The sequence below is a fragment of the Schistocerca cancellata genome, chromosome 4 (genome assembly GCF_023864275.1).
Source record: "Schistocerca cancellata isolate TAMUIC-IGC-003103 chromosome 4, iqSchCanc2.1, whole genome shotgun sequence".
Taxonomy (NCBI): domain Eukaryota; kingdom Metazoa; phylum Arthropoda; class Insecta; order Orthoptera; family Acrididae; genus Schistocerca; species Schistocerca cancellata.
Genome location: NC_064629.1, coordinates 321,183,449 through 321,195,844, shown reverse-complemented (window position 1 = coordinate 321,195,844; position 12,396 = coordinate 321,183,449).

Genomic DNA, 12,396 nt, shown 5'->3' with positions numbered 1-12,396 from the left:
AGTTGAAATCACTGACTGTCGGAGCTGGCACAGTGTTTTGCTTGTATAGATTTAATGGTAGCGTCTGGAGCCAGAGTGGCATATACGCAGAAGGCAAGTTGTGAAGCGGCTCCGTCCCGCCGCGGACCGGGGCCAACGAGATATACTCGTGGGACTCGCGTAGGACTGAGTGACGTCACATGGCGCGTGTCGAGGCCTCTCCGGCCCCGGCGCAAGCGGCCGTTGCCACGTTTGAAACTGCCGCTCCCGCGTCCCTACAAGCGCCAAGCCTACGCCTCTGCTTTCGCTCAGCGTCCAAAGCCCACTCCGATGCCCTACTAAGTGTCTACCCCCTGTCTCTGCTAAAACTGTTCTTGTTTATTCTAATTTGGACCGCTTCTTTGATAACAGACTCCCATTACGATGTTGATTGAGCCAAAACCCTCGTTTTTTCAACTTGTATTTTATGCCCATTTTCTAGGCAACGTTCTGCCACGTCCGACTTCTCAAGTTCCCTTTGCGTGATATGTCATGAATGCTCTGCACAACGCTCGGCAACAGTGCGAATGGTTTGACCTATGTAAATACTACCACATTCACAGGGGACACCATGCACGCCAGGAACTCGAAGATCTATGTTGTCTTTAATGGGGTGTAGCATATCACTTATCTTGGAAGCAGGCTGGAACACTGGTCTTAATCCATGCCTCTTCAGCACGCACCCTATCTTCCTAGTAGTTTCTCCACAGTGCGGAAGGAATGCAGCTGACTTGGCCTCTTCCGCCTATTCACGAGGCGTCTTTCATCGATGGCACTAGAAAGCTTTAGCAATATCTGCCTTGCTGTAACCATTTTCTCTGAACACGCTCTTCCAAACCAGACTTTAGATGGTCATCGTCAGAAATAATGTTTTCCCTATGCACTAACTTGTTCAGTACCACTTTCTTGTGTACAGGGAGGTGAAAACTGTTGGTGTTTAAGTACCGGTCAGTGCGCGTAGTACACGGAATAACCAAGTCGGCACCCTGCCTTCCGTTCAATTGAAACATCCAAGAACGGAAACTTGCCATCCCTCTCTAACTCGACAATAAATTTAATGTTGGGATGGACACCGTTCATGAGGTCGACGAACTGTTGCAGCCCATTTTCACCATGAGGCCATATCAAGAAAGTGTCACCAACGTAGCATAGGAAGCAAGACGGTCGCAACCGATGGGCGAAGTGATTGCACTATCTACAGGCCTCAGAGGAACATTTTCGTTGTGTATCTTCGGCAATCCATTAACCCTGGGAGGTCTGGCGGCACGTGGCATTAGCTCCTTCGTCAATTATTATGGCATACCGGAGTCGTTTATTAGCTTCCTTGTCTTTCTGACGATGGTTTGTGTTGGATCACGACTAAGCTTCCGATATGTATCATCTTCTAACGACTATTTCATTCGAAATGATGTGGCTTGCAAGGCGAGAAGATTTTATTGAGGCATGCCATCGCGAAAGACTCCTTCCTTCCACCTCCATTTCTGTTTTATTAGGAGCCATAATTACGGCTTCCACACTAGTCCGTGAGTTTGTTTCTCTCTCTGTTTGTAATTCGCTACAGGTGTCTCTCCATCACTCGCTGAGTGATCCTCAGTTTCCGAATGATTTCCGTATTAAGAAACCACGTCGGCACCGGCAAACACAGTTATTATCAACTTTCCGTTTCAGACATTTCGTAAGCTTAATTTCAACCCAGGATATTTTTACTCTTCTGTTTATTTCAATTGTTGTCCAATCAATAGTTGTCTACAACTGCCCTAAATACCACGGCCGGCCGCTGTGGTCGAGCGGTTCTAGGCGCTTCAGTCCGGAACTGCGCTACTGCTACGTTCGCAGGTTCTAATCCTGCCTCGGGCATGGATGTGTGTGATGTGCTTAAGGTAGTCAGGTTTAAGTAGTTCTAAGTGTAGGGGTCTGATGACATCGGACATGTTACGTTCCATAGTGCTTAGAGCCTGAATACCACACTACTTTATGGCTTCAATATTAATTTGTACTATGTTAACTTTGATGTGTTGTTTATACGTATTTCAGTTCTCTTCCAATTTATTTTGAGATGTCCTTTCAAAGTTCCTCCATTAAGTGGTACAATCTCATTTTTTAAAAATGTAGGTAGTTCAGATGTGGTTCATTACGCGTATTCCTCATTATTTTTTCGAGTTTAAGGATCTGAAAATTTCTTCTGCGTCTGCCGAGCGAAAACGGGCAATGGATAAGACACTGAACTCACTTTCGGGACGGCGACTGTTCAAACTGTCAACCGATCATCATGATATAGGCTTTCCATCGTTTACAAAACCAGTCAAGGCAAATTCTGGCACATTTTCTTCGATAATTTTGCAGCTGGCGACTTCCCCTTCTTAATCAATCTGAGCTGACGTCGAACTTGTTTTTTATACCAGCCTTTATTGACAGACGTTCTCAGTATTACATATATTCACCCTGCATCTCGATCATCTTTCCCCATACAAATGGAAGGCCTCGTATATCGTCAGCACATTGCATCTCTGTCAATGTCTCGTATGGACCGCCCTATGGCAGGGATGATGTTTTCTCTTGTGTAGTAGCGGGTGCTAAGAAGAAATTTCTTCACTTTGGCGAACAGGTAGTAATCGCACGAACTCATATCGGTTGAATACGGTGGATAGTCCAGTATCTCCAATCTCCAGTACGTACTAGCTTCCGCACAGGGTTCGCTGTGTGTCATCGTGCATTGTCCTGAAGGATGATGGGATGCAGCACCAGAAGGGGCCGTCGCTTTCTTTTCAGTGCGGGACGAAAGTGGTGTCGCAAAAAAGAGAAGCAGTAGGTTGCAGTAACCGTCTGCCCCTGCCGTACAACATGACGCAGAATTAATCCATGGATATCGTAAGTCACAATAGCCGTCACTTTGGTAGAAGCTGGTTCACGGCGCACGTTCTGCGGCCGAGGAGGACCAGGACGGTACCATTCATTGGGTTACTGCTTTTATCGTGGTTCGTGTGACAGAGCGAGGTTTCGTCCACAGTGACGATCCTTCCAAGGACATATTTACCCTCCCTGTGGTAGCGATTGAACGTGCTGCAACTCAAGCATATTGTGCACTGTTTTGTGACACACGTCTACCTTTGCTGCTAACTTGTACGCAGTACATCGGCGATCCACAGCCAGCAAGGAGGCAAGGAGCTCAACTGAGATGTCTGTGCGTGGCCGTCTCGAACGGGATCGAACTTGAATGACTTCTCTGCCACCCTGAAACACTTTCACCCATCTCGCCACCCTACGGTATAGCAATGCTACATCACCACACGCCTCACCCAGTCCCTGAAAACATTATTGCGGACTCCAAACACGTATCACTTCAGTCTTGATCCTCGCACTTTATTCGTGTTCCCTAAACATACTGTTAGGGCGCTTGAACTGGCCACCCGCGCTTCCAGACAGTGCACACTGCAACTGAATCAAACATAGCCTCGGCACTTACTGCACTACTTCAACTGACCTGCTAGTATCAGCTGTAGACAGCACGCATGCCATTTGACGCACATACTTCGCCTTACGGCAGTCTCGCCACCACTTTTTATGCAACCCTCGTATACGCCGATGAGCCGGAACATTACTACCACCAGTTTAATACCGTGTTGGGCTCTATGCAAATAAAATACAGCAGCAACTCTGCTTGGTCAAGTCCTTGACAGGATTCCAGAAGTATATGGCACTAGATGTCTACGCAAGGCTCAAGCAATTCCCGCAAATTACGGGATGGTGGTTTACGGGCACGCAGCTGGCGCCCGATATATGTTCCAATTGGTACAGATCAAGCACGTTTGCTGGCGAAGACCTCAATCTGAGTTCACTATAATGCCCCTCAAACCACTGTAGCACGATTCAGAACTTGCAACACGGGCAGTTAATCTGCTGGAAGATGTCATCCCGTTAGGCGGTCCACAGTAATGTTCACGTATTTCACTGCTGTCATGATGCCTTCGATTACCACAAGCTTCGCCGTTCCAGAGATTCTCGTCTCCAGCTGCAGCACCACAACAATGTGTCCTTCGTCAAAACCGCTTATTTCAGTGGATTTCCGCATTTTAGGTTCGTATCCTCGCTATAATGACTGCCCATTCGTCTCTCTTCCGCTTACATACTTTTCTTACCGTGTCACGTGCCCGTAACACCAACAGGAGGCATTCAAGCTAGCGTTAGGCAATGGTTATTCTGTTTTGGCTCATCAGTGTATATCCTGCCCATAAAAAGGCCAGCTGGACCTTTCGTCTTGAATCACTCAGGGTGTACTTGGAATGTTCTTGTGTGGGCTGTTGGTGTTTGCTGTGCTATTCCCTATGTCACTCCTACTCTAAGAGTAGCTTTGTAAGAAGAATGACATTAAAAGCGTTACACGTTACTGTGTATGTAGTGTATGTGTATGTGTATGTGTATTGGCGTTACTTGAGCAGCAATGAGCTGATACATTGATTACGTACATTTTAATATGTTATCAGATTTCATGCATCCCATCTGCATATACACTCCGCCAGCTACCTAACAGAGTGCAACGGAGCGTACGCCTAGTATGACTATCACTTTCCCCCTTCTCTTCTTTCAGTCGCGAGTACTTCCGAATACTGTCTAATTTCTCTGAATTCCTGGTCGTCGTCATTTCGGGAGACACATGCAGGAGAAAATACACTCCTGGAAATGGAAATAAGAACACCGTGAATTCATTGTCCCAGGAAGGGGAAACTTTATTGACACATTCCTGGGGTCAGATACATCACATGATCACACTGACAGAACCACAGGCACATAGACACAGGCAACAGAGCATGCACAATGTCGGCACTAGTACAGTGTATATCCACCTTTCGCAGCAATGCAGGCTGCTATTCTCCCATGGAGACGATCGTAGAGATGCTGGATGTAGTCCTGTGGAACGGCTTGCCATGCCATTTCCACCTGGCGCCTCAGTTGGACCAGCGTTCGTGCTGGACGTGCAGACCGCGTGAGACGACGCTTCATCCAGTCCCAAACATGCTCAATGGGGGACAGATCCGGAGATCTTGCTGGCCAGGGTAGTTGACTTACACCTTCTAGAGCACGTTGGGTGGCACGGGATACATGCGGACGTGCATTGTCCTGTTGGAACAGCAAGTTCCCTTGCCGGTCTAGGAATGGTAGAACGATGGGTTCGATGACGGTTTGGATGTACCGTGCACTATTCAGTGTCCCCTCAACGATCACCAGTGGTGTACGGCCAGTGTAGAAGATCGCTCCCCACACCATGATGCCGGGTGTTGGCCCTGTGTGCCTCGGTCGTATGCAGTCCTGATTGTGGCGCTCACCTGCACGGCGCCAAACACGCATACGACCATCATTGGCACCAAGGCAGAAGCGACTCTCATCGCTGAAGACGACACGTCTCCATTCGTCCCTCCATTCACGCCTGTCGCGACACCACTGGAGGCGGGCTGCACGATGTTGGGGCGTGAGCGGAAGACGGCCTAACGGTGTGCGGGACCGTAGCCCAGCTTCATGGAGACGGTTGCGAATGGTCCTCGCCGATACCCCAGGAGCAACAGTGTCCCTAATTTGCTGGGAAGTGGCGGTGCGGTCCCCTACGGCACTGCGTAGGATCCTACGGTCTTGGCGTGCATCCGTGCGTCGCTGCGGTCCGGTCCCAGGTCGACGGGCACGTGCACCTTCCGCCGACCACTGGCGACAACATCGATGTACTGTGGAGACCTCACGCCCCACGTGTTGAGCAATTCGGCGGTACGTCCACCCGGCCTCCCGCATGCCCACAATACGCCCTCGCTCAAAGTCCGTCAACTGCACATACGGTTCACGTCCACGCTGTCGCGGCATGCTACCAGTGTTAAAGACTGCGATGGAGCTCCGTATGCCACGGCAAACTGGCCGACACTGACGGCGGCGGTGCACAAATGCTGCGCAGCTAGCGCCATTCGACGGCCAACACCGCCGTTCCTGGTGTGTCCGCTGTGCCGTGCGTGTGATCATTGCTTGTACAGCCCTCTCGCAGTGTCCGGAGCAAGTATGGTGGGTCTGACACACCGGTGTCAATGTGTTCTTTTTTCCATTTCCAGGAGTGTATTATGTTACCCGACTCTTCCTCGAACGTGCGCTGTCAGAATTTCAACGGAAACCCTGTCCGTGGTACACAACGCCCCTCTGGTAACTACTGCCATTGGAGTTTGTTGTGCATCTCCGTAATGCTCTCGCGCCAGCGAAACAATCCCGTGACTTAACGTCCAGCTCTTCGATGGATCTTCTTAGCTTTTATGTTAATACTACCTGGTGAGGGTTCTACACTGACGAAAAATACCCAAGAATCCGCCAAATATGCGTTTTGTAAGCCACATCTTTCGTGGATCAGTTACATTTGCTTAAGGTTCTTGCAATGAATCTCACTCTGGTAATTGCTTTTTCTAGAACTGACTTGATTTGATCAATTCATCTTAGGTCGTTTCGGAAGGTTACATCTAAGTATTTTACGGTTGTTTTTATTCCCAGTGTGTTTTCACTGAAAACGTAATCTAACAGTACATACACGGTGCTTCCATGACAGATGTATCAATTTGAGATAGGTAAACCCGGTCTCAAAACGACTGCTTCGCAAAACGTAAGTACAAGTGAGAAAATTAAAAAATTTTCGATTGCCCTACTGAAGCTTTTAAAAACCTAAACCCAAATAGAAAAAAAATTGTTATAATTTTATTCCTCTAGACAACTCCGCCACACACCGTCAGGTGGCTTGCGGAGTATGGATGCAGATGTAGATGTAGAACTAACATAATAGGCCATATTCACAACAGTTGTTCACACTGTCTTTAATGCAGGCACGATATCGTCGCAAAAAGTTTTGTCATTTTTCGTAGAAATCTTGCCATGATTTGACAAGAAAGAGACAACTGGTGTCAGACCAGATGAACCAAACAGGATTCGCCATGGTGTACGCCTGTCTTACAGCGTAAACAACAACATACGCAGTACCGTAAATCAATTGTCGCATTGTAGAACATTAGGTTGTCGTGTTCCACTGGCAGAGTTGTCCCACAACACGTTTAGCCTCGTAGTGTTCGACTAGGGTGTTTCCATCCCACTGTAACTTATCTGTGACTGATACGTTTGCATTTCCACATCATCCCTTTAAGTCGGCATCAACATCATTTTAGGAACACACAGTATTACTGAACATGCTCTTATCAGTAAATATCTGTTGCTTTAATTGCCTTTCTTTATTTCATTTTTCTTTATCTTTTTGTTGAGAGTGTTATTTCTAAACAGGTAACTTCCATCGAAACAGCTTCTTCCGTATAACTTCTTTATCTGGATTTTGTTTCCCCCTTTCATTTTTGTGTTGGTATTCATCGCAGTAAACACATAGCAGTTTGTGTCTCCATTACCTTTGTGATTTTCCTCTAAATGCATGGAAACCAACGTGCATTACATAATTTTGTGACTCTGTTACGACCTGAAATAATGCTTTTACATCTAGGAACCAAATGAGACATGCATTTGGAAGGTTTTTGAGTTATTGCTTGCTACATTGTCTGTAATTGCAGACTTCAGACTTCTGAAATTCAGTACCTGTCCTCCAACGAGTGATCTTATTCAACTCATTTGTAGTCGGTGACAGTTCATGGCAATATTTAGGTTACAGAAATACCAATATATTAGGTACCATGACGAAGACTTCTACGCTCGATGTGACGTGTGGAAAGGCTATTGTCTCGTTGGAATTCGAGTCTAGCAGTAGTCTGATAGAGGGTATTCGAAGGAGTGGTATCTTCCATTGGGATCATCGGGTGACAGAAGCAATCCAGGTTGTATTGTTTGTTGAGACACTCCGCAACATTAGGCTTGCTATTCGTCGCGTATGTTACCCCAAAATATAGTACTGGAAGTTGAAAAATTTTGCGTGAATCGTTCAACGAATGTGTATGTAAATCTTAGCTGCCAAGTTGTCTAAAACGTTTTGGTCCTACACACAATCATTCGATAGAACAAAGTCACGAGTGTATATTGTGAGATAGCCGTGCATGAGAAACTGGAGTTTACTCGCCTGCCTTATAGATTGGATTGGTCCACTTGGTTTAATAACATTGCTCCATCACCGCTTTAGTTACTTGAAGCCATTAATAATACATTTTCGAACTTCGTTCATCCTTCACCAAATGAAGGCTTGGCAGCTAAATCCTGCCCTCCGAAATTTCTTCGCTGAAGTGGATCGCAATGCATGCGACAGTGATGGATATTAACATTAGTGAAAGCAGAAATCAGCTTAAGTCGTTCGATAGGAGAAAGGTAATGGGACCCGATGCGGTGGCCGTTGCTTTGTGTATCAAACTAGGGCTGAAGTGTCCCCCTTTCCTAAAAAAAGTTTGTCGTAGACCGCTAGAACAAAGAAGCGTACCATGTGGCTGGAAATCTAGAATCGTTCCAATATACAGTATGGATCACAAGAAAGATGAGCAGGACTATGAGGGTTGTTCAACAAATAAGGTAACAGAAACCATCATGTCACAAATGCTAACTGAATTACATGTCTAGATGGAAGAGAAGATCAGTTAGATGGAGGTAGCTGTGCTACTGTGCTTCGAAATCCTGTTCCAAGATGGAAGTGTTGACGTATAGATGGTCGTCGATTCAAGTGCGAAGTGTAATAAGGCTTTTCCGTTAAAGAAAATGTTCCCAGCTGAAATTCATCGCCAGCTAGTGAAAGTATACGGAATTGTGTAATATCACAAAAAGGTATTGTTTTAATACCATCATTGCGATGAAGGCAAAACAGATGTGCGAAACGTGCAATGTTCAAGGCGGACAAGCAAGTTCACTTGAGAGGAGAACGTGTGTCTATCGGAGCCTTCATTCAATGAGGTAAGCTGCACACAATTCTTACATCTCCGTTGATATTATAGTGAAAGTCGTGAGATGGGCTTGTCTCTCCGGCACTCCGTTGGGTATTAGGCAGAGGGTGTCTTACTCCTGCACTGCATAGTCATAGAGGACGAAACGTTGATACATCATATGACACATGAGACGAAGAGAGAACGAAAGACATGGAGACCGTCCATTCCGCCATAAGAAGGTCGTAATAACGGGAGCCGTGAAGATTGTAATCGCCACAGTCTTTTGAGACACGAGGGGTGCGCTACTGGTTGATTTCCTCGCCTAAGGAGAGACCATAAATCCTGACATTTATTGAGCCACACTCGAAGGTTTGAGGTAACGATTTGAAGAAAATGCCTTCGACTGCTTTCGGAAGGTGCCGTTTTGTTACACGACACGCGACCGCATAAGCTATCTGTTCCGCGTGATTTAGTCCGGCGTTTCCGTTGGACTGAATTACAGCACCTTCCGCATAGCATGGATATCGCACAAGCGATTTTCATCTGTGCGGAACTGTTAAAGAAGCATATTTTAAATTACAAAAATATCGTGGTTGCTACGACAAAATGTGCAAACTCGTGTTGATCTGAAAATCATGTGTAGGAGTCTACGATAAGTTTCCGTGGAAGCAACACGTGATTTAGTGTATGAAGTACGATTTCGCATAAAGAATTTGTTGAAAGTTGTCTCAAAAACATATATGCGTGATCTCGTGTGGTTTCTGAGATCGTATGATGGATGCATTTTTGTCATTTTTATGGTTCTCGGGAAATGATGATAAACATCCGGGGACCTTGCTGTGAAAGTTAATATTAGACAGGCTCTAGAAAGGTTTTTACTAACTTTGCAGGGGGTCAAATAAAACAAAAAGTAGTTGGCATCGTAACATCCCTCAATTCTCGTTATCGTAACATTGGACCCTTTATATTAGCCATTCTGTTATGCACTTTTTGTTGCATGCGCAATAGAATCTGCGGTCGGCTAAGAGTTATCTTTACAAGATAAGTGGTAAGCAAGTTGCCTCCATCTGTGCTAGGAAAAGAGCGCGAGGATGTTACATTCAGAAATCGACCGTGTTTGTTGCACCTGGCATATCTTTTTGGTAGAAAGCGTTACATTCAGGAAACCACTGTGTGGTGTATGAGGATTAGAATGTGTGTCTTTTGGGAATTATGTAAATATGATGCCTCTCATACCCTCATTAAACGTTACAATGTATATATTAGACTTAATGTATAAAATTTACACGTACATATAGTGTGCAATCAATCAACTCAGGAACGCCCACGCATACACACACTTAAGGCAAACGGTTCAGCCGACTATTCCACATAAACTCTCGCAAACACATCCACTATTTACAAATAAACACTCATTTACACATTTAGTCACTCGAGTGAATAGTAAGAGCATGGGAGGGTTCGGCTAGCCGCGCGGTCTAACGCGCTGCTTCAGGAGCGGGAAGGCGTTCTGGTCCCCGGCACGGATTCTCCCGGAGGATTAGTGTCGACGTCCGGTGTGCCGGCCAGCCTGTGGATGGTTTTTAAGGCGATTTTCCATCTCCCTCGGCGAATGCGGGATGGTTCCTCTTATTCCGCCTCAGTTGCACTATGTCGCGATTGCTGCGCAAACACTGTCTCCATGTACGCGTACATCTTAATTACTCTACCATGCAAACATTTGGGGATACACTCGTCTGGTATGAGACGTTCCCGGGGTGTCCACTGGAGGCCGAACCACACAATAACACTGGGTTCAACGTGGGGCGGTGGTGGGGTGGGCCTGTTGTGGGGTTGTGTACCATGGAGAGCTACGGCGGGATGAAACATCTCCGTCGTTCCTAGGTCCTCGGTTTAATACACAATACACACACACGATCCATGGAGAAGAAATAAAAACTTTGACATTGTAATTCTGTCAGAGACAGCAAAGGACTTGGAAGAGCAGTTGAGCGGAATGGACAGTGTCTTGAAAGGAGGATATAAGATGAACATCAACAAAAGCAAAACGAGGATAATGGAATGTAGTCGAGTTAACTCGGATGATGCTGAGGGAATTAGATTAGGAAATGAGACACTTAAAGTCGTAAAGGAGTTTTGCTATTTGGGGAGCAAAATAACTGATGATGGTCGAAGTAGAGAGGATATAAAATGTAGACTGACAATGGCAAGGAAAGCGTTTCTGAAGAAGAGAAATTTGTTAACATCGAGTATAGATTTAAGTGTCAGGAAAGCGTTTCTGAAAGTACTTGTATGGAGTGTAGCCATGTATGGAAGTGAAACATGGACGACAAATAGTTTGGACAAGAAGAGAATAGAAACTTTCGAAATGTGGTGCTACAGAAGAATGCTTAAGATTAGATGGGTATATCACACAACTAATGAGGAGGTATTGAACAGAATTGGGGAGAAGAGGAGTTTGTGGCACAACTTGACTAGAAGAAGGGATCGGTTGGCAGGACACGTTCTGAGGCATCAAGGGATCACCAATTTAGTATTGGAGGACAGCGTGGAGGGTAAAAATCGTAGGTAAAAATCGTAGAGGGAGACCAAGATATGAATACACTAAGCAGATTCAGAAGGATGTAGGATGCAGTACGTACTGGGAGATGAAGCAGCTTGCACAGGATAGAGTAGCATGGAGAGCTGCATCAAACCAGTCTCAGGACTGAAGACCACAACAACAACAACACACACACGGGAGCGTTCCGCTCTCATCCTTACAGATGAACCGTTTTTTATCATGAAACGACAGCCTGACTTTCAGCTGCGTTGCAGTTATGTACCTCATGATCACGAGATCGAAAGACTACTTGTTGCATTATACGTGAAGGTCGAGACGGAGCACCACCAACGCCATCCAGTGGATACTCCTTGTGATCTTCGATTGTAAGAGCCTTCGAGGCCACACTATGCATACCCGTAACCCAGGTTTCGGTGGATCTGTATCTGTAACATTTTAGATCGGAGTCCCACAAATTACACAATCTGCGACCCATTCGCTTCGTCTTTTAACAGGCCTATAACGTTCTTGTTTTGCAGTGTCTGTCATAAGCATTATCAGCCGCATTTAGAGACTTGTCGAATGCGTAGGCGTGATGCTAAATTACTTCACATGGATCGTAGGATTTCACTCAGTCGATGAGATCCAACGAAGAGCAGCGCGTTTCTTCACGGGGTCGTTTAGGAGGCTCGACAGAGTTACAGTGATGTTCAACAAATTCAAGTAGCAGTTCCTACAAGAGAGGCGTTGTTTATCAATGGGAGGGTTACTGCTGACATTCCAATAGCGTAAGTTCGAAGACGAGTCTGGCAACATGTTACTTCCTGCCATATAGGTCTCGTGAAATGACCACGACAATTGTCACCTGAACATGGCCTGAAGATGTTATATGAACAGGTATGTAAATGATTTAGCCAATGAAACCGGATAGTTCTTTTGAAAATAAAAGCTTTGTAGTGCTATAGGTAAATTAAACCCCAGACCTCT